We start from the raw sequence: 22,502 nt of genomic DNA on the forward strand, positions 1-22,502 counted from the left end.
CGTTTTTCGCCTCTCACCGCAATCTAATTCTGACTGCTCATCACCCTGTCTTCCAGGCGCTCGCTCTCTTTCCCAATTCTGCAAACATTTATGATTTTAGCAGCTTTTCTAATATGGACCTCTGATTCTTGTTAACACTCCATGGCACAAATACTTTCCCTTTAGGCTCTGTGTGTGTGTGTGTATCAATATTTCTCCCATTTTAAAGTATTACTCCTCCATAATTGTATTTCTGTTAAATCAAAGTACTTTTACTACATCTTAGTACTTCTGCTCAATCATAGTATTTCTGCTAAATCATAGTATTTTGCCAAATTATGGTTTTTGTGCCAAATCATAACATTTGTTTTATGTTATAGTATTACTACTAAGTGGAGGAATTTCTGTCATGTTACAGTATATGTGCTGATTACAGTATTTCTGCTAAATCATAGTATTTCTACTATATTATATTTTTCTTTCTAAATATAGCATTTCTGCTATATAATTGTATTACTGCTATGTTATAATATTTGTGCTAAACCAGAGTATTTCTGCTGAAACATAGTATTTCTGCCAAATGATAGTATTTCTGTCAAATTACAGTATTTGTGCTAAAACATAGTATTCTTTTTAAAAAAATTTCAATATTAATAGTAAATTACAGTGTCTCTGGTAAATCGCAGCATTTCTGCTATGTTGTACTATTTTTCTAAATCATAGTATTTCTGTAATGTTCAAGAATGTTTGGCTAAATATATTCTTTCTGTTATCTTATACTATTTCTCCTAAATTCTTGTATTTTTGAGAAGTTATCGTGCTTCTGGTAAGTTACAATATTTCTGCTAAGTTCTGCTATGCTATTGTATTTCTGCCAAGTATTATATTTCCTCTAAGATATTGCAGTTCTGCTAAGATACTACATTTTAGCAAAGTTCCTTTGCTTCTGCAAAGTTTTTACAATTTCTGCAACTTTTCAGCTTTTTCAGCTAGTTTCAGCAGACAGCTTCAGCTTTAAAGCATCCACACTGCATTTTCGCAGGAAATGCAAATTTTTCTAGTTGTGTGGATGCTTTAAGCATCCACACTATTGAGTTCCTGTTTCTCTTTATTCTTTATTATTATTGTGTGGATGCTTTAAGCATCCACACTATTGAGTTCCTGTTTCTCTTTATTCTTTATACTTTATTATTCTTCAAGTTGCTTCCGTGCGTTTTTAGCAGAACTACTTCCACAATTTTTGTGCTATTTTCACCGTTCAAATTTTAAACTATTCTGCTATTTTTGCTCTTTCCGGCAATGACTTTTGGTATTTTTGCTCTTATACTTTTTAAAATATTACGTTTTTTCCTTTAATTTGTCCCATTGAAATGAATGGGAAACTTCCGCAATTCTGCTAAAACTTACTCTTTTTGAAACTTAACTACGTTCTCATACTTTCGCCTAGAACAACCATTCAAATTTTAAAATGTTCACAAATTATTGGGCTATTCATGAATGATTCAGCTTTTTCATATCTGTTACCGTTTTCATCGTATCCTCTCTAAGTTTTGAGTTTCATCTTTGTGATTTTTCACAAAATACATGCGTTGTTATGGTTGCTATGCAGTTGGTTCTAAGTGAGCCACTGTACCTTTGGCAATTTTCTCTTCATGTCCGAACAACTTCTTGCTACTCGCTCAATTTTCACTTAACCCACACAAATTATACATCAAAACGTAGGTATTTTTGCTGGCTTTCAGAAAATGTTACTATCATTGTTGTGAGATTTATAGAATTTTGGCAAATCCCCAGAGACCAACACAAAAGTCAGAAAACTCTCCATAGAAAGTCAATGGAGAGTTTGTTCAAAATCATCGCTTGATTTCTCTAATGAGAGGCATATTCGAATCGTCATATCTCCTTAACGAAGCGAAGTTAAAACATGAGGCTTGTCCCCAGATATCTTCAGACACTCCTGATGCTCACAATTCAAGAATTTCTTTCTCACCTATTACCGTTCTGAAATGAGTTAGACTTGTTTGAGGGTAGGAAATTAGTCCTTCGCTCAGATTTCTTCAGATTTCAAACTCTGGAAATGAACCACTTTTTCTCTTGTCATATCTTTTAATGGATTTCCACAGAGACCTGAAAATTTCCATGATTGTTCACCAAAGCCTGCTGTCTCTTACGGTGAAAGAATGATATTGATACTCCAAATAGATTTAGAGTTAGAAAGCGTTGTTTGAGGGCAAGTCAAGGCAGTTTTTGCTTTGCTCTACTCAGTTATGGTGCATTAGAAGTCAAATATCTTCAATAATTCATATTGTAATGATAAATTGTCAACACTGTAAGATTCCCCATCTCTTCTGAACAAAACGGTGTAAGAATGACTGTTCTAGCCCCTACGGTTAGGAAATTATGGCCATTTGTTTGAGAGGAATCCTCACTATGAGAAATTCACTGCAGAAATCCTGTCTCTGTGCTCTGTGTGTGTAAAAAAAGCGGCTGCACCTGTTTTGGCGGGAAAAAGTACACAGCCTCTCTGATTGGTGGATTCAAATTTAGCAGCTCCCAGGCTGCTTGACTGACCTAGAAACTTGATTTTCTCTCCTGTGTGTGTGTGTGTGTGTGTGTGTGTGTGTGTGTGTGTGTGTGTGTGTGTGTGAGAGAGAGAGAGAGAGAGAGAGGGCGAGAGAGAGTTTTATGGGAGCATCTTATTGTATGATTTAAATTCAATATATTTAGACTGGTTGACTGAATTTGATCCTGTGTGTGTCTCTCTGTGCTTGTGGGACTTTTGCAGCTGTCCATTTTGCTTTTCCAATTTTTCTATTTAAGTTATTACTATTGTGCTAAGTCATAGCATTTGTGCTGCTTTTCAGTATTTGTGCTAAATACAGCATTTCTGCTAAATCATACTATTTCTGCTATTTTATAAGATTTGTGCTAAATACAGCATTTGTGCTAAATCATACTATTTCTGCTATTTTATAGGATTTGTACTTAATATAATATTTCTGCTTAATTATAGTATTTCTGCCATTTTATAGTATTTGTGCTAAAACATAGTATTTCTACTAAATGCAGTATTTCTGGGTAATCATTGTATTTCTATATATTTCTGCCAGGTCCCCAGGGAGTCAGTCCTCTGTAAGGACTGTAATATTCAAATTGACATATCAGGACCTGGACGGCTTCCCAGCCAGCCAATCATATCTGAGTCCTGGCACATTCAAATTTGCATATTGTTGCCTTCATGGCTTCCCAGCCAGCCAATCATATCTGAGTCCTGGCACATTTAAATTTGCATATTGGGACCTTCGTGGCTTCTAAGCCCACCAATCATCTATGTCATATATCTCTAATATTTCATATTTTTATTTTAAATGGTCAGCATTTCAAGATTCTCCTATGTCTTCTGAATAAAATGGTCTAAGAATCACTGTTTTAGCCGCTACGGTTAGAAATTTATGGCTGTTTGTTTGAGGGGAATTCTCACTATGAGAAATAGACTGCAAAAATCCTGTCTCTCTCTGTGCTGCATGTGTAAAAGCCTGCACTTAGTGCACCAGTTTTGGCGGGAAAAAGCACACAGCCTCTCTGATTGGTGGATTCAAATTTAGCAGCTCACAGCTGTTTGACTGACCTAGAAACATGCTGTTAACAGCCCCTGTTCACTTGCTGATGCTGCTGTCTGTCTGTCTGTCTGTGTCATTTAAATTCAATATATTTAGACTGGTTGACTGAATTTGATTCTGTGTGTGTCTCTCTGTGCATGTGTGTTTCCATATGTTTCCATATTTGTGATTGTGTGACTTATATTTTTTTTTGTTGATTTTTTTTTTCATTTCACAATTACATTTGAGGGACCCTTAGCATGTTCAGGAGTTTTTCAGCTGTCCATTTTGCTTTTCCAATTTTTCTATTCAAGTTATTACTATTGTGCTAAGTCATAGCATTTCTGCTGCTTTTCAGTATTTGTGCTAAATACAGCATTTCTGCTAAATCATACTATTTCTGCTATTTCATAAGATTTGTGCTAAATATAGTGTTTCTGCTAAAAAATAGTATTTCTGCCAAATATAGTATTTTTGATTAATTATAGTTTTTCTACCAAATCATAGTACAGTTTTACTGCTTTTTATATGGCTTCTAAGACAACCAATCATATCTGAGGCCTGGCACATTCAGATTTGCATATTGGGACCTTCGTGGCTTCTAAGCCAACCAATCATCTATGTCATATATCTCTAATATTTCATATTTTTATTTTCAGTGGTCAGCATTTCAAGATTCCCCTATGTCTTCTGAATAAAATGGTCTAAGAATGACTGTTTTAGCCCCTACAGTTAGAAATTTATGGCTGTTTCTTTGAGGGGAATTCTCACTATGAGAAATAGACTGCAAAAATCCTGTCTCTCTCTGTGCTGCATGTGTAAAAGCCTGCATTTGGTGCACCAGTTTTGGCAGGAAAAAGTACACAGCCTCTCTGATTGGTGGATTCAAATTTAGCAGCTCCCAGGCTTGCAAGACTGACCTAGAAACATGCTGTTAACAGCCCCTGTTCACTTTCTGCTGCTGCTGCTGTGTGTGTGTGTGTGTGTGTGTGTGTGTGTGTGTGTGTGTGTGTGTGTGTGTGCGTGCGTGCGTGTGTGCGCGTGTGTGCGTGAGAGAGAGAGAGAGAGAGAGAGAGAGAGATACACAGAAAGACCCTTTTTAGGGTAGCATCTCATTGTTGGAAAAAAAATGTAATATATTCAGACTGGTTGACTGGCATAGACCCTCCTGTGTGTCTCTCTCTCTGTACATTTGTGTATCTATATTTGATTTCTTATGTATCTGTTGACTGTTCTTATTTGTTTTTCTTCTAAATGTATTTTTGTTTTATTTTTTCACAGGTGAATAACAAATAGATTTCAGCGAACTTAACCATGTTCCTTTTATTCAGCTTGTCATTTTACCTTTCCAATATTTTCACTTAAGTTATTACTATTCTGCTCAATCATAGTATCTCTTCTAAATCATTGTTATTAAGCTATATTGTAGGATTTCTGCTAAATCATAGTATTTCTACTATATTATATTTTACTTTCTAAATATAGCATTTCTGCTATAGAATAGTATTTCTGCTATGTTATAATATTTGTGCTAAACTGGAGTATTTTTGTTAAAACATAGTATTCATATAAAATTAAAATATTCATAGTATATTACAGTGTCTCTGGTAAATCACAGCATTTCTGCTATGTTGTACTGTTTTTCTAAATCATAGTATTTCTGTAATGTTTAAGAATGTTTGGCTAAATATATTCTTTCTGTTATCTTATACAATTTCTCCTAAATTCTTGTATTTTTGACAAGTTATCGTATTTCTGGTAAGTTACAATATTTCTGCTAAGTTCTGCTATGCTATTGTATTTCTGCCAAGTATTATGTTTCCTCTAAGATATTACAGTTCTGCTAAGTTACTACATTTTAGCAAAGTTCCTTTGCTTCTGCAAAGCTTTTACAAATTCTGCAACTTTTCAGCTTTTTCTGCTAGTTTCAGCAGACAGCTTCAGCATTACAGCATCCACACTGCATTTTCGCAGGAAATGCAAATTTTTCTAGTTGTGTGGATGCTTTAGGCATCCACACTATTGAGTTCCTGTTTCTCTTTATTCTTTATTATTCTACTTTATTATTGTGTGGATGCTTTAAGCATCCACACTATTGAGTTCCTGTTTCTCTTTATTCTTTATACTTTATTATTATTATTCTAGTTGCCACTTTTTCACTTTTTTTGGCACTTAACTACTTCCACAATTTTCAGCCGATTTTCACCGTTCAAATTTTAAACTATTCTGCTATTTCTGCTAATGATCGCTATATCTTTTGGTGTTTATTACTGTTATACTTTTTAAAATATTCCACTTTTTTCCTTTAATTTGTCCCATTGAAATGAATGGGAAACTTCTGCAATTCTGCTAAATTTTGCTTGTTTTTGAAACTTAACTACTTTTTCCTACTTTCACGTAGAACAACCATTCAAACTTTAAAATGCTCTCAAATTATTGGGCTATTCAGGAATAAATCAGATTTTTCAAATCTTTTACCGTTTTATTTTTATGCCTCTTAAAGTTTTGAGTTGGAAAATTGTGATTTTCACAAAATACATGCGTTGTTATGGTTGCTATGCACTTGGCTTCCAGTGTGCCACTGTAGGTTTCGCAGTCTTCTCTTCATGTCCGAACAACTTCTTGCTACTTGCTCAATTTTCACTCAACTTCCACAAATTATACATCAAAACGTAGGTATTTTTGCTGGCTTTCCGAAAATGTCACCATCATTGTTGTGAGACTTATAGAATTTTGGCAAATCTCCTCAGAGCAACACAAAGTCTGAAAACTCTCCATAGAAAGTCAATGGAGAGTTTGTTCAAAATCACCACTTGATTTCTGTAATGAGAGGCATATTCGAATCGTCATATCTCCTTAACGAAGCGAAGTTAAAACATGAGGCTTGTCCCGGTATATCTTCAGACACTCCTGATGCTCACAATTCAAGAATTTTTTTCTCACCTATTACCGTTCTGAGATGAGTTACACTTGTTTGAGCGTAGGAAATTGTCCTTCGCTCAGATTTCTTCAGATTTCAAACTCTGGAAATGAACCACTTTTTTCTCTCGTCATAACTTTTGTTGGATTTCCACAGAGACCTGAAAATTTCCATGATTGTTCACCAAAGCCTGCTGTCTCTTACGGTGAAAAAAATGATATTGATACTCCAAATAGATTTAGAGTTAGAAAGCGTTGTTTGAGGGCAAGTCAAGGCAGTTTTTGCTTTGCTCTACTCAGTTATGGTGCATTAAAAGTCAAATATCTTTAATAATTCATATTTTAATGATACATTGTCAACACTTTAAGATTCCCCATCTCTTCTGAACAAAACGGTGTAAGAATGACCGTTCTAGCCCCTATAGTTAGGAAATTATGGTCATTTGTTTGAGGGGAGTCGTCATTATGAGAAATAGACTGCAAAAATCCTGTGTCTCTCTGTGCTGCATGCACCTGTTTTGGCGGGAAAAAAAGTGCACAGGCTCTCTGATTGGTGGATTCAAATTCAGCAGCTCCCAGGCTGCTTGACTGAGCTAGAAACTTACTTCTCTCTCCTGTGTGTGTGTGTGTGTGTGTGTGTGTGTGTGTGTGTGTGTGTGTGTGTGTGAGAGAGAGAAAGAGAGGCGAGAGAGAGTTTTTATGGGAGCATCTTATTGTATGATTTAAATTCAATATATTTAGACTGGTTGACTGAATTTGATCCTGTGTGTGTCTCTCTGTGCATGTGTGTTTCCATATGTTTCCATATTTCTGATTGTGTGACTGTTACACTTTTTTTGCTCAGTTTTTTTTTCATTTAACAAGTACATTTGAAGGACCCTTAGCATGTTCAGCATTTTTCAGCTGTCCATTTTGCTTTTCCAGTTTTTCTGTTTAAGTTATTACTATTGTGCTGAATCATACTATTTCTGCTATTTTATAAGATTTGTGCTAAATATAGTATTTCTGCCCAGTATAGTATTTCTGATTAATTATAGTTTTTCTACCAAATCATATTACAGTATTTTTGCTTTTTATACCATTTTATAGGATTTTTATATTGCTTAATATAGTATTTCTGCTTTTTATAGGATTTGTGCTTTATATAGTATTTCTGCTTTTTATAGGATTTGTGCTTAATACAGTATTTCTGCTAAATGTAGTATTTATGCTTAATCACACTATTACTATATATTTCTGCCAGCTTCCCAGCCAGCCAATCATATCTGAGGTCTGCAGTTTCTTCTCTCGTCATATCTCAGCGACGGATGTACAAAGAGTAATGAAAATCGCAGTCAAAGTACACCAAAGTCCGCTGATTCACCCAGTACAAGAATTATGCTCCTAGTCCACCTAGTTTTGGAGTTACACGATGTTTTGTAACTCCAAAAATGGCGCTCTTTGCCTCACACCGCGATCTAATTCTGACTGCTCATCACCCTGTTTCCCAAGTGCTCACTGTCTTTCCCAGTGGCGCAGCTGGTAATGACACAGGCCTGCAACCCAAAAGTCGTGGGTTCAACTCCACCTTGGACAACATGTTTTTTTCCTACAAATTAATACACTATCACAGACCACTAATTCATATTCATCATTTATTACAATTCTCAAAACTTTTTACCAGCTTTTCTAATATGGACCTCACATTCTTCTTAACACTCCATGGCACAAATACTCTTCCCTTTAGGCTCTGTGAATGTGTGTGTGTATCAATATTTCTCCCATTTTAAAGTATTACTCCTCCATAATTGATTTCTCTTAAATCAAAGTACTTTTACTACATCTTAGTACTTCTGCTCAATCATAGTATTTCTGCTAAATCATGGTTTTTGTGCCCAGTCATCAGAATCATGTTTATTGGCCAAGTATATGTGCATACAAATACAAGGAATTTGGTTCCGTAGATGGTGGCTCTCGAGCACAGCAATGTAAATCTCACACACACACACACACACACACACACGTATCTATATATACATTGCACATGCATACACATACATACACAAAGCTGTGTAAACCAACTATAAATAACTAATCTAAACGTATATACATAAAATACAGAAATGAAATGAGGTGGAATGAATACTACAGAATGTACATAAGGTGCAGTTGCAGTCTGGCAGTGGGAGGAGTGTGACAGTTCAACTGTTTAGAAGGGAGATGGCGAGGGGAAAGAAACTGTTCCTGTGTCGGGTGGTCCTGGTCTGCAGGCTTCTGTACCGTCTGCCAGAGGGCAGCAGATCAAAAAGTCTGTGTCCAGGGTGTGAGGGGTCTGTAATGATTTTCCCTGCCCGTTTCCTGGTTCTTGAGAGGTACAGATCCTGGATGGAGGGCAGGGGGGCGCCGATGATCCTTTCTGCTGCCCGTACAGTCCGCTGCAGTCTGCACCTGTCCTGTTTAGTGGCTGCACCATACCAGACTGTGATGGAGGAGCACAGGACAGACTCAATGACTGCAGTGTAGAGCTGGATCAGCAGCTCCTGTGGAAGACTGTACTTCCCCAGTTGTCTCAGGAAGTACATCCTCTGCTGGGTCTTTTTGAGGATGGAGTTGATGTTGGTCTCCCACTTCAGGTCCTGGGAGATGGTGGTACCCAGCAACTTGAAGATCTCCACAGTCGACACAGGGCTGTCTGATATGATGAGGGGGGCAGAGTTGAGGGATGTCTCCTGAAGTCCACTGTCATCGCTACAGTTTTAAGAGTGTTCAGCTCCAGATTGTGCTGACTGCACCAGAGTACCAGCCGCTCAACTCATCATAACATTTGTGTTATGTTATAGTATTACTACTAAGTGGAGAAATTTCTAAAATGTTACAGTATATGTGCTGATTACAGTATTTCTGCCAAATATAGTATTTCTGATTAATTATAGTTTTTCTACCAAATCATATTACAGTATTTTTGCTTTTTATAGGATTTTTATAGGATATTTATATTGCTTAATATAGTATTTTTGCTTTTTATACGATTTGTGCTTAATACAGTATTTCTGCTAAATGTAGTATTTATGCTTAATCATACTATTTCTATATATTTTTGCCAGGTCCTCTGTGAGGACTGAGACATTCAAATGTACATATCAGGGCCTGCATGGCTTCCCAGCCAGCCAATCATATCTGAAGTCTGCCGTTTCTTCTCTCGTCATATCTCAGCGACGGATGTACAAAGAGCAATGAAAATCGCAGTCAAAGTACACCAAAGTCCGCTGATTCACCCAGTACAAGAATTATGCTTCTAGTCCACCTAGTTTTTGAGTTACATGACGTTTTATAACTCCAAAAAACGGCGCTCTTTGCCTCTCACCGCGATCTAATTCTGACTGCTCATCACCCTGTTCCCCAAGGGCTCACTGTCTTTCCCAGTGGCGCAGCTGGTAATGACACAGCTCTACAACACAAAGGTCGCAGGTTCAACTCCACCTCGGACAACACGTTTTTTGCCCTACAAATTAATACACTATCACAGACAAGTAATTCATATTCATCATTTATTACAATTCTCAAAACTTTTTACCAGCTTTTCTAATATGGACCTCACATTCTTCTTAACACTCCATGGCACAAATACTCTTCCCTTTAGGCTCTGTGAATGTGTGTGTGTATCAATATTTCTCCCATTTTAAAGTATTATCCTCCATAATTGATTTCTCTTAAATCAAAGTACTTTTACTACATCTTAGTACTTCTGCTCAATCATAGTATTTCTGCTAAATCATCGTATTTTTGCCAAATCATGGTTTTTGTGCCAAATCATCAGAATCGTGTTTATTGGCCAAGTATATGTGCAGACAAATACAAGGAATTTGGTTCCGGTAGATGGTGGCTCTCGAGCACAGCAATGTAAATCTCACACACACACACACACACACACACACACACACACACGTATCTATATATACATTACACATGCATACACATACATACACAAAGCTGTGTAAACCAACTATAAATAACTAATCTAAACGTATATACATAAAATACAGAAATGAAATGAGGTGGAATGAATACTACAGAATGTACATAAGGTGCAGTTGCAGTCTGGCAGTGGGAGCAGTGTGACAGTTCAACTGTTTAGAAGGGAGATGGCGAGGGGAAAGAAACTGTTCCTGTGTCGGGTGGTCCTGGTCTGCAGGCTTCTGTACCGTCTGCCAGAGGGCAGCAGATCAAAAAGTCTGTGTCCAGGGTGTGAGGGGTCTGTGATGATTTTCCCTGCCCGTTTCCTGAGAGGTACAGATCCTGGATGGAGGGCAGGGGGCGCCGATGATCCTTTCTGCTGCCCAGTACAGTCCGCTGCAGTCTGCACCTGTCCTGTTTAGTGGCTGCACCATACCAGACTGTGATGGAGGAGCACAGGACAGACTCAATGACTGCAGTGTAGAGCTGGATCAGCAGCTCCTGTGGAAGACTGTACTTCCCCAGTTGTCTCAGGAAGTACATCCTCTGCTGGGTCTTTTGAGGATGGAGTTGATGTTGGTCTCCCACTTCAGGTCCTGGGAGATGGTGGTACCCAGCAACTTCAAGATCTCCACAGTCGACACAGGGCTGTCTGATATGATGAGGGGGGGCAGAGTTGAGGATGTCTCCTGAAGTCCACTGTCATCGCTACAGTTTTAAGAGTGTTCAGCTCCAGATTGTGCTGACTGCACCAGAGTACCAGCCGCTCAACTCATCATAACATTTGTGTTATGTTATAGTATTACTACTAAGTGGAGAAATTTCTAAAATGTTACAGTATATGTGCTGATTACAGTTTCTGTATAATAGAATTTTGGCAAATCTCCTCACACCAACACAAAGTCTGAAAACTGCATAGAAAGTCAATGGAGAGCTTGTTCAAAATCTCCACTGGATTTCTCTAATGAGAGGCATTTTCAAATCGTCATATCTCAACGCAGCAAATTTAAGACATGAGGCTTGTGCCAATATATCTTCAGACACTCCTGATGCTCACAATTCAAGAATTTCTTTCTCACCTATTACCATTTGGCCATGAATTGGGTTTGTTTGAGGGTAGGAAATTCATCTCTCGCTCAGATTTCTTCAGATTTCAAACTCTGGAAATGAACCACTTTTTCTCTCGTCATATCTTTTTGATGGATTTCCACAGAGACCTGAAAATTTCCATGACTGTTCACCAAATCCTGCTGTCTCTTCGGTGAAAGAATGATATCGATACTCCAAATAGATTTAGAGTTAGAAAGCATTGTTTGAGGGCAAGTCAAGGCAGTTTTCGCTTTGCCTCTACTCAGTTATGGTGCATTAGAAGTCAAATATCTTCAATAATTCAGATTTTAATGATAAATTGTCAACACTTTAAGATCCCCCATCTCTTCTGAACAAAACGGTGTAAGAATGACTGTTCTAGCCCCTACGGTTAGGAAATTATAGCCATTTGTTTGAGGGGAATCCTCACTATGAAAAATAGACAGCACAAATCCTGTCTCTGTGCTGCGTGTGTGTAAAAACAGGTGCACCTGTTTTGGCGGGAAAAAGTATACAGCCTCTCTGATTGGTGGATTCAAATTCAGCAGCTCCCAGGCTATTTGGCTGCTGCTGCTGCTAGTGTGTGTGTTTGTGTGTGTGTGTGTGTGTGTGACAGAGAGAGAGAAGAGGCCGAGAGAGCGTTTTTTATGGGAGCATCTTATTGTATGATTTAAATTCAATATATTTAGACTGGTTGACTGAATTTGATGCTGTGTCTCTCTGTGCTTGTGTGTTTCCATATGTGTCCATATTTTTGATTGTGTGACTGTTATACTTTTTTTTGCTGATTTTTTTTCAACAATTACATTTGAGGGAGCCTTAGAATGTTCAGCATTTTTTCAGCTGTTCATTTTGCTTTTCCAATTTTTCTATTTCAGTTATTACTATTGTGCTAAGTCATAGCATTTCTGCTGTGTGTGTGTGTGTATGACAGAGAGAGAGAGAGAGAGAGAGAGAGAGAGAGCCTTTTATGGGTGTATCTTATTGTGTGCCTACTGGTGGTGGTCAGAGGGCCCGGTGGCGCCAGTGTCCAGCAGCCTCGCCTCTGTCAGTGCGCCCCAGGGTGGCTGTGGCTACAACGTAGCTTGCCATCACCAGTGTGTGAATGGGTGAATGACTGGATATGTAAAGCGCTTTGGGGTCCTTAGGGACCATAAAAGCGCTATATAAATACAGGCCATTTACCATGTCCATATTTGTAATTGTGCAAGTTATTACTATTATGCTAAATTATAGTATTTCTGCTACTTTTTGGTATTTGTGCTAAATACAGTATTTCTGCTAAATCTTAGTATTATTGCTTAATCATATTATTTGAGCAAAATCATAGTATTTGAGCATATTCTTTCTATTTGTGTCATAGCATAGTATATTTGCTGAATTACAGCATTTCTGCTATGTTGTAGTATTTGTCCTAAATCACAGTATTTGTGCAATGTTTAGGTATTTTGTTTAAATAAAGCATCTATGTAATCTTGTACCATGGTTGCTAAAATCCTGTATTTCTGAAAAGTTATCTTGTTTCTGCTAAGTTACAATATTTATTCTAATTTCTGCTGCTAAGTTCTGCTATGTTATTGTATTTCTGCCAAGTATTATGTTTTCTTTACGTTATTGCAGTTCTGCTATGTAATTACATTTTTGCTAAGTTCTTATGCTTCTGCAAAGTTATTACAATTTTTTGCAAAGGTTTTACAATTTCTGCAACTTTTCAGCTTTTTCAGCTAGTTTCAGCTGACAGCTTCAGCTTTACAGCATCCACACTGCATTTTCGCAGGAAATGCAAATTTTTCTAGTTATTCTTCAAGTTGCTTCCGTACGTTTTTCGCCGTGGATCTACTTCCACAATTTTCAGCCGATTTTCACCATTCAAATTTTAAACTATTCTGCTATTTCTGCTAATTCCGGCAATGACTTTTGGTATTTTTTGCTATTATACTTTTTAAAATATTAAGCTTTTTTCCTTTAATTTGTCCCATTGAAATGAATGGGAAACTTCCATAATTCTGCTAAAACTTGCTTGTTTTTGAAACTTAACTACTTTTCCTACTTTCACGTAGAACAACCATTCAAACTTTAAAATGTTCTCAAATTATTGGGCTATTCAGGAATAAATCAGCTTTTTCAAATCTTTTACCGTTTTACTTTTATGCCTCTTAAAGTTTTGAGTTGCAAAATTGTGATTTTTCACAAAATACATGCGTTGTTATGGTTGCTATGCACTTGGCTTCCAGTGTGCCACTGAAGGTTTTGCAGTCTTCTCTTCATGTCCGAACAACTTCTTGCTACTTGCTCAATTTTCACTCAACTTCCACAAATTATACATCAAAACGTAGGTATTTTTGCTGGCTTTCTGAAAATGTCACTATCATGGTTGTGAGATTTATAGAATTTTGGCAAATCTCCTCAGACCAACACAAAGTCTCAAAACTCTCCATAGAAAGTCAATGGAGAGCTTGTTCAAAATCACAGCTTGATTTCTGTAATGAGAGGCATATTCGAATCGTCATATCTCCTTCACGAAGCAAAGTTAAGACATAAGGCTTGTCCCAGTATATCTTCAGACACTCCTGACGCTCACAATTCAAGAATTTCTTTCTCACCTATTACCGTTCTGAAATGAGTTAGACTTGTTTGAGGGTAGGAAATTAGTCCTTCGCTCAGATTTCTTCAGATTTCAAACTCTGAAATGAACCACTTTTTTCTCTCGTCATATCTTTTGATAGATTTCCACAGAGACCTGAAAATTTCCATGACTGTTCACCAAAGCCTGCTGTCTCTTACGGTGAAAGAATGATATCGATACTCCAAATAGATTTAGAGTTAGAAAGCGTTGTTTGAGGGCAAGTCAAGGCAGATTTCGCTTGCCTCTACTCAGTTATGGTGCATTAGAAGTCAAATATCTTCAATAATTCATATTTTAATGATAAATTGTCAACACTTTAAGATTCCCCATCTCTTCTGAACAAAACGGTGTAAGAATGACCGTTCTAGCCCCTACGGTTAGGAAATTATGGCCATTTGTTTGAGGGGAATCCTCACTATGAGAAATTCACTGCAGAAATCGTGTCTCTGTGCTCTGTGTGTGTAAAACGGCTGCACCTGTTTTGGCGGGAAAAAGTACACAGCCTCTCTGATTGGTGGATTCAAATTTAGCAGCTCCCAGGCTGCTTGACTGACCTAGAAACTTGATTTTCTCTCCTGTGTGTGTGTGTGTGTGTGTGTGTGTGTGTGTGTGTGTGTGTGTGACAGAGAGAGAGAGAGAGGGCGAGAGAGAGTTTTTATGGGAGCATCTTATTGTATGATTTAAATTCAATATATTTAGACTGGTTGACTGAATTTGATCCTGTGTGTCTCTCTGTGCTTGTGGGACTTTTTCAGCTGTCCATTCTGCTTTTCCAATTTTTCTATTTAAGTTATTACTATTGTGCTAAGTCATAGCATTTGTGCTGCTTTTCAGTATTTGTGCTAAATACAGCATTTCTGCTAAATCATACTATTTCTGCTATTTTATAGGATTTGTACTTAATATAATATTTCTGCTTAATTATAGTATTTCTGCCATTTTATAGTATTTGTGCTAAAACATAGTATTTCTACTAAATGCAGTATTTCTGGGTAATCATTGTATTTCTATATATTTCTGCCAGGTCCCCAGGGAGTCAGTCCTCTGTAAGGACTGTAATATTCAAATTTACCTATCAGGACCTGGACGGCTTCCCAGCCAGCCAATCATATCTGAGGCCTGGCACATTCAAATTTGCATATTGGGGCATTCATGGCTTCCCAGCCAGCCAATCATATCTGAGTCCTGGCACATTCAAATTTGCATATTGGGACCTTCATGGCTTCTCAGCCAGCCAATCATATCTGGGTCCTGGCACATTTAAATTTGCATATTGTTGCCTTCATGGCTTCCCAGCCAGCCAATCATATCTGAGTCCTGGCACATTTAAATTTGCATATTGGGACCTTCGTGGCTTCTAAGCCCACCAATCATCTATGTCATATATCTCTAATATTTCATATTTGTATTTTAAATGGTCAACATTTCAAGATTCCCCCATGTCTTCTGAACAAAACGGTCTCAGAATGACTGTTTTAGCCCCTACGGTTAGGAATTTATGGCTGTTTGTTTGAGGGGAGTCCTCACTATGAGAAATAGACTGCAAAATCCTGTCTCTCTCTGCTGCATGTGTAAAAGCCTGCACTTGGTGCACCAGTTTTGGCGGGAAAAAGCACACAACCTCTCTGATTGGTGGATTCAAATTGAGAAGCTCACAGCTGTTTGACTGACCTAGAAACATGCTGTTAACAGCCCCTGTTCACTTGCTGCTGCTGCTGCTGCTGTGTGTGTGTGTGTGTGTGTGTGTGTGTGTGTGTGTGTGTGTGTGTGAGAGAGAGAGAGAGAGAGAGAGAGAGACAGAGAGAGAGAAAGAGAAAGAAAGACACACAAAAGACCTTTTTAGGGCAGCATCTCATTGGTGGATAAAAATATAATATATTCAGACTGGTTGACTGGCATAGACCCTGTTTGTGTGTGTCTCTCACTGTACATTTGTGTATCCATATTTGATTTTCTGTGTATTTGGTGATTTGTGTATCCATATTTGATTTTGTGTATCTGTTGGCTTTTCTATATTTTTTTTTTTTTTCTAAATGAATTTTTATTTTATTTTTCACAGGTGAACAAAAATTAGTTTTGAGCGAACTTAACCATGTTCCTTTTTATTCAGCTTATCATTTTACCTTTCCAATATTTTCACTTAAGTTATTACTATTCTGCTCAATCATATTATCTGTTCTAAATCATTGTTATTAAGCTATATTGTAGGATTTCAGCTAAATCATAGTATTTCTACTATATTATATTTTTCTTTCTAAATATAGCATTTCTGCTATAGAATAGTGTTTCTCCTATATTATAATATTTGTGCTAAACTGGAGTATTTCTGCTGAAACATAGTATTTCTACCAAATGATAGTATTTCTGTCAAATTACAGTATTTGTGCTAAAACATAGTACTTTTTTTTAAATTTCAATATTAATAGTATATTACAGTGTCTCTGATAAATCGCAGCATTTCTGCTATGTTGTACTTTTTTTCTAAATCATAGTATTTCTGTAATGTTTAAGAATGTTTGGCTAAATATATTCTTTCTGTTATCTTATACTATTTCTCCTAAATTCTTGTATTTTTGAGAAGTTATCGTGTTTCTGGTAAGTTACAATATTTCTGCTAAGTTCTGCTATGCTATTGTATTTCTGCCAAGTATTATGTTTCCTTTAAGATATTACAGTTCTGCTAAGTTACTACATTTTAGCAAAGTTCCTTTGCTTCTGCAAAGTTTTTACAAATTCTGCAACTTTTCAGCTTTTTCTGCTAGTTTCAGCTGACAGCTTCAGCATTACAGCATCCACACTGCATTTTCGCAGGAAATGCAAATTTTTCTAGTTCTTTATTATTATTCTTCATCTTCAAGTTGCTTCCGTACGTTTTTTGGACCTTATCTACTTCCACAATTTTCAGCCGATTTTTGCCGTTCAAATTTTAAACTATTCTGCTATTTCTGCTAATCCCGGCTATGACTTTTGGTATTTTCTGCTCTTATACTTTTTAAAATATTAAGCTTTTTTCCTTTAATTTGTCCCATTGAAATGAATGGGAAACTTCCGCAATTCTGCTAAAACTTACTCTTTTTTGAAACTTAACTACTTTCTCATACTTTCGCCTAGAACAACCATTCAAATTTTAAAATGTTCACAAATTATTGGGTTATTCATGAATGATTCAGCTTTTTCATATCTGTTACCGTTTTCATCTTATCCCTCTTTAAGTTTTGAGTTTCATCTTTGTGATTTTTCACAAAATACATGCGTTGTTATGGTTGCTATGCAGTTGGTTCTAAGTGAGCCACTGTACCTTTGGCAATTTTCTCTTCATGTCCGAACAACTTCTTGCTACTCGCTCAATTTTCACTCAACCCACACAAATTATACATCAAAACGTAGGTATTTTTGCTGGCTTTCAGAAAATGTCACTATCATTGTTGTGAGATTTATAGAATTTTGGCAAATCTCCTCAGACCAACACAAAGTCAGAAAACTCTCCATAGAAAGTCAATGGAGAGTTTGTTCAAAATCATCGCTTGATTTCTCTAATGAGAGGCATATTCGAATCGTCATATCTCCTTAACGAAGCGAAGTTACGACATGAGGCTTGTCCCCGTATATCTTCAGACACTCCTGACGCTCACAATTCAAGAATTTTTTTCTCACCTATTACCGTTCTGAAATGAGTTAGACTTGTTTGAGGGTAGGAAATTCGTCCTTCGCTCAGATTTCTTCAGCTTTCAAACTCTGGAAATGAACCACTTTTTTCTCTCGTCATATCTTTTTGATAGATTTCCACAGAGACCTGAAAATTTCCATGACTGTTCACCAAAGCCTGCTGTCTCTTACGGTGAAAGAATGATATCGATACTCCAAATAGATTTAGAGTTAGAAAGCTTGTTTGAGGGCAGGTCAAGGCAGTTTTTGCTTCGCCTCTACTCAGTTATGGTGCATTAGAAGTCAAATATCTTTAATAATTCATATTTTAATGATAAATTGTTAACACTTGAAGATTCCCCATCTCTTTCTGAACAAAACGGTGTAAGAATGACCGTGCTAGCCCCTCACGGTTAGGAAATTATGGCCGTTTGTTTGAGAGGAATCCTCACTATGAGAAATACACTGCAGAAATCCTGTCTCTCTCTGTGCTGAGTGTGTAAAAACGGCTGCACCTGTTTTGGCGGGAAAAAGTACACAGCCTCTCTGATTGGTGGATTCAAATTTAGCAGCTCCCAGGCTGCTTGACTGACCTAGAAACTTGCTTGTCTCCCTGTGTGTGTGTGTGTGTGTGTGTGTGTGTGTGTGTGTGTGTGTGTGTGTGTGTGTGTGTGTGTGAGAGAGAGAGAGAGAGAGGAGGAGGCGAGAGAGAGTTTTTATGGGAGCATCTTATTATATGATTTAAATTCAATATATTTAGACTGGTTGACTGAATTTGATCCTGTGTGTGTCTCTCTGTGCATGTGTGTTTCCATATGTGTCCATATTTGTGATTGTGTCACTGTTATACTTTTTTTTGCTGATTTTTTCATTTAACAATTACATTTGAGGGACCCTTAGCATGTTCAGGATTCTTTCAGCTGTCCATTTTGCTTTTCCAATTTTTCTATTTAAGTTATTACTATTGTGTTGAGTCATAGCATTTCTGCTGCTTTTCAGTATTTGTGCTAAATACAGCATTTCTGCAAAATCATACTATGTCTGCTATTTTATGAGATTTGTGCTAAATACAGCATTTCTGCTAAATCATACTCTTTCTGCTATTTCATAAGATTTGTGCTAAATATAGTGTTTCTGCTATTTCTGCCAAATTTAGTATTTTTGATTAATTAGGGTTTTCTACCAAATCATAGTACAGTTTTACTGCTTTTTATAGGATTTTAGAGGATATTTATATTGCTTAATATAGTATTTCTGCTTTTTATAGGATTTGTGCTTAATATAGTTTTCTAAAAAAATGTAGTATTTATGCTTAATCATACTATTTCTATATATTTCTGCCAGGTCCACAGGCAGCTAATCCTCTGTGAGGACTGATACATACAAATACATATCAGGGCCTGCACGGCTTCCCAGCCAGCCAATCATATCTGGGGTCTGCCCTTTCTTCTCTCGTCATATCTCAGCGACAGATGTACAAAGAGCAATGCAAATCACAGTCAAAGTACACGAAAGTACGCTGATTCACCCAGTACAAGAATTATGCTTCTAGTCCACCTAGTTTTTGAGTTACACGACGTTTTGTAACTGCAAAAAACGGCGTTTTTCGCCTCTCACCGCAATCTGATTCTGACTGCTCATCACCCTGTTTTCCAGGCGCACTGCTCTCTTTCCCAGTGGCGCAGTTGGTAATGACACAGGTCTGCAACCCAAAGGCCATGGTTTCAATTACACCTTGGACAACATGTGTTTTTTCCCTACAAATTAATACACTATCACAGACCATTAATTCATATTCATCATTTATTACAATTCTGCAACCTTTTATGATTTTAGCAGCTTTTGTAATATGGACCTCAGATTCTTGTTAACACTCCATGGCACAAATACTGTTCCCTTTAGGCTCTGTGTGTGTGTGTGTGTGTGTGTGTGTGTGTGTGAGAGAGAGAGAGAGAGAGCGAGAGAGAGCCTTTTGATGGGAGCATCTTATTATATCACTTAAATTCAATATATTTAGACTGGTTAACTGAATTTGGTCCTGTGTGTGTCTCTCTGTGCATGTGTGTTTCCATATGTGCCCATATTTGTGATTGTGTGACTGTTATACTTTTTTTTGCTGATTTTTTTTTTTTTTTCAATTAACAATTAGATTTGAGGGACCCTTAGCATGTTCAGGATTTTTCCAGCTGTCCATTTTGCTTTTCCAATTTTTCTATAAGTTATTACTGTTGTGCTAAGTCATAGCATTTCTGCTGCTTTTCAGTATTTGTGCTAAATACAGCATTTCTGCTAAATCATACTATTTCTGCTATTTTATGAGATTTGTGCCAAATACAGCATTTCTGCTAAATCATACTATTTCTGCTATTTCATAAGATTTGTACTAAATATAGTGTTTCTGCCAAATATAGTATTTCTGCTTAATTATAGTATTTCTGCCATTTTATAGTATTTGTGCTAAATGTAGTATTTATGCTTAATCATACTATTTGTATATATTTCTGCCAGGTCCCCAGGCAGCTAATCCTCTGTGAGGACTGATACATACAAATACATATCAGGGCCTGCACGGCTTCCCAGCCAGCCAATCATATCTGAGGTCTGCCCTTTCTTCTCTCGTCATATCTCAGCGACAGATGTACAAAGAGCAATGCAAATCACAGTCAAAGTACACGAAATGCACGCTGATTCACCCAGTACAAGAATTATGCTTCTAGTCCACGTTTTTTTGAGTTACACGACGTTTTGTAACTCCAAAAACAGCGTTTTCGCCTCTCACCGCGATCTAATTCTGACTGCTCATCACCCTGTTTTCCAGGCGCTCGCTCTCTTTCCCAGTGGCGCAGTTGGTAATGACACAGGTCTGCAACAACCAAAGGTCGTGGGTTCAATTACACCTTGGGCAACATGTTTTTTTTCCCTACAAATTAATACACTATCACAGACCACTAATTCATATTCATCATTTATTACAATTCTGCAAACTTTTATGATTTTAGCAGCTTTTCTAATATGGACCTCAGATTCTTGTTAACACTCCATGGCACAAATACTCTTCCCTTTAGGCTCTGTGTATGTGTGTGTGTATCAATATTTCTCCCATTTTAAAGTATTACTCCTCCATAATTATATTTCTGTTAAATCAAAGTACTTTTACTACATCTTAGTACTTCTGCTCAATCATAGTATTTCTGCTAAATCATAGTATTTTGCCAAATTATGGTTTTTGTGCCAAATCATAACATTTGTTTTATGTTACAGTATTACTACTAAGTGGAGGAATTTCTGTCATGTTACAGTATATGTGCTGATTACAGTATTTCTGCTAAATCATAGTATTTCTACTATATTATATTTTTCTTTCTAGTATTTCTGTAATGTTTAAGAATGTTTGGCTAAATATATTCTTTCTGTTATCTTATACTATTTCTCCTAAATTCTTGTATTTTTGAGAAGTTATCGTGTTTCTGCTAAGTTACAATATTTCTGCTAAGTTCTGCTATGCTATTGTATTTCTGCCAAGTATTATGTTTCCTCTAAGATATTGCAGTTTTGCTAAGTTACTACATTTTAGCAAAGTTCCTTTGCTTCTGCAAAGTTTTTACAAATTCTGCAACTTTTCAGCTTTTTCTGCTAGTTTCAGCAGACAGCTTCAGCATTACAGCATCCACACTGCATTTTCGCAGGAAATGCAAATTTTTCTAGTTGTTATTGTTTTAAACATTGTTACCTCCCCCTAAAAAAAGTCCAGGCAGGTAGCCAATCAGGTCAGCTATTTGCATTGATTAGGGCTATTGCCCTGTTGTAAAAGCTGTCCCTGAGTCTGTTTGTTCGGGACCTCAGCAGCCTGAACCTCCTGCCAGACGGCAGCAGCTTAAACACCCGGTGTCCTGGGTGTGTACAGTCTCGTAGGATGCTGCGTGCCCTCTTGAGACAGCGAGTGCTGTACAGGTCCTTCAGGGAGGGAAGAGGATGTCCAATGATTTTTTGGGCCATATTGATGACCCTCTGGAGTGCCTTTCTGTGTGCTGTGGTGCAGCTGGAGAACCATACACCGATGCAATATGTCAGCACACTTTCAATGGAGCAGCGGTAGAAGACGGTCAGCAGCTCCTTCTTCAGGTCCATTTTTCTGAGGATTCTCAGAAAGTGGAGACGCTGTTGGGCCTTCTTTAAGACCGCAGAGGTGTTAGAGCTCCATTGGAGGTCTGTGTCTATGTGCACACCCAGAAACTTGAAACTGGAGACCCTTTCCACACACTCCCCGTTGATGCTGACAGGCTGCAGCTCGGACTTCCTCCTTCTGAAGTCAACTACCAGTTCTTTTGTCTTGGTGGTATTGAGGTCCAGGTTGTTATCTACACACCAATCTGACAGCCTCTGAACTTCAGCTCTGTACGCCGTCTCATCTCCCCTGAGATGAGCCCCACCACGGTGGTATCATCTGCAAACTTGATGACTGCGTTGTCTGGGTGGGTACTAACACAGTCATGTGTGTACAGAGTGTACAGTAGGGGACTCAGTACACAGCCTTGTGGAGAGCCGGTGTTGAGGCTGAGGGCTGAGGAAAGATGAGGCCCCACTCTAACTCTCTGTATACGGTCTGACAGGAAGTCTCTGATCCAGCGGCAGGTGGTAGAAGGAAGTCCGATTTCCAGCAGTTTAACTATTAGTCTGTCCGGGAGTATCGTATTGAAAGCAGAGCTAAAGTC

At 37.5% G+C, this 22,502-nt stretch overlaps 1 protein-coding gene across 3 annotated transcripts in view; it reads left to right on the forward strand.

Annotated features, from left to right (window-relative positions):
- LOC120443675 (Na(+)/H(+) exchange regulatory cofactor NHE-RF3-like) overlaps positions 1–22,502 on the forward strand; it is a 182,452-nt gene that overhangs the window by 32,841 nt on the left and 127,109 nt on the right. The gene's annotated exons all lie outside the window — the stretch shown is intronic.

Source organism: Oreochromis aureus, linkage group 14, assembly GCF_013358895.1.
Source record: "Oreochromis aureus strain Israel breed Guangdong linkage group 14, ZZ_aureus, whole genome shotgun sequence".
Classification (NCBI taxonomy): domain Eukaryota; kingdom Metazoa; phylum Chordata; class Actinopteri; order Cichliformes; family Cichlidae; genus Oreochromis; species Oreochromis aureus.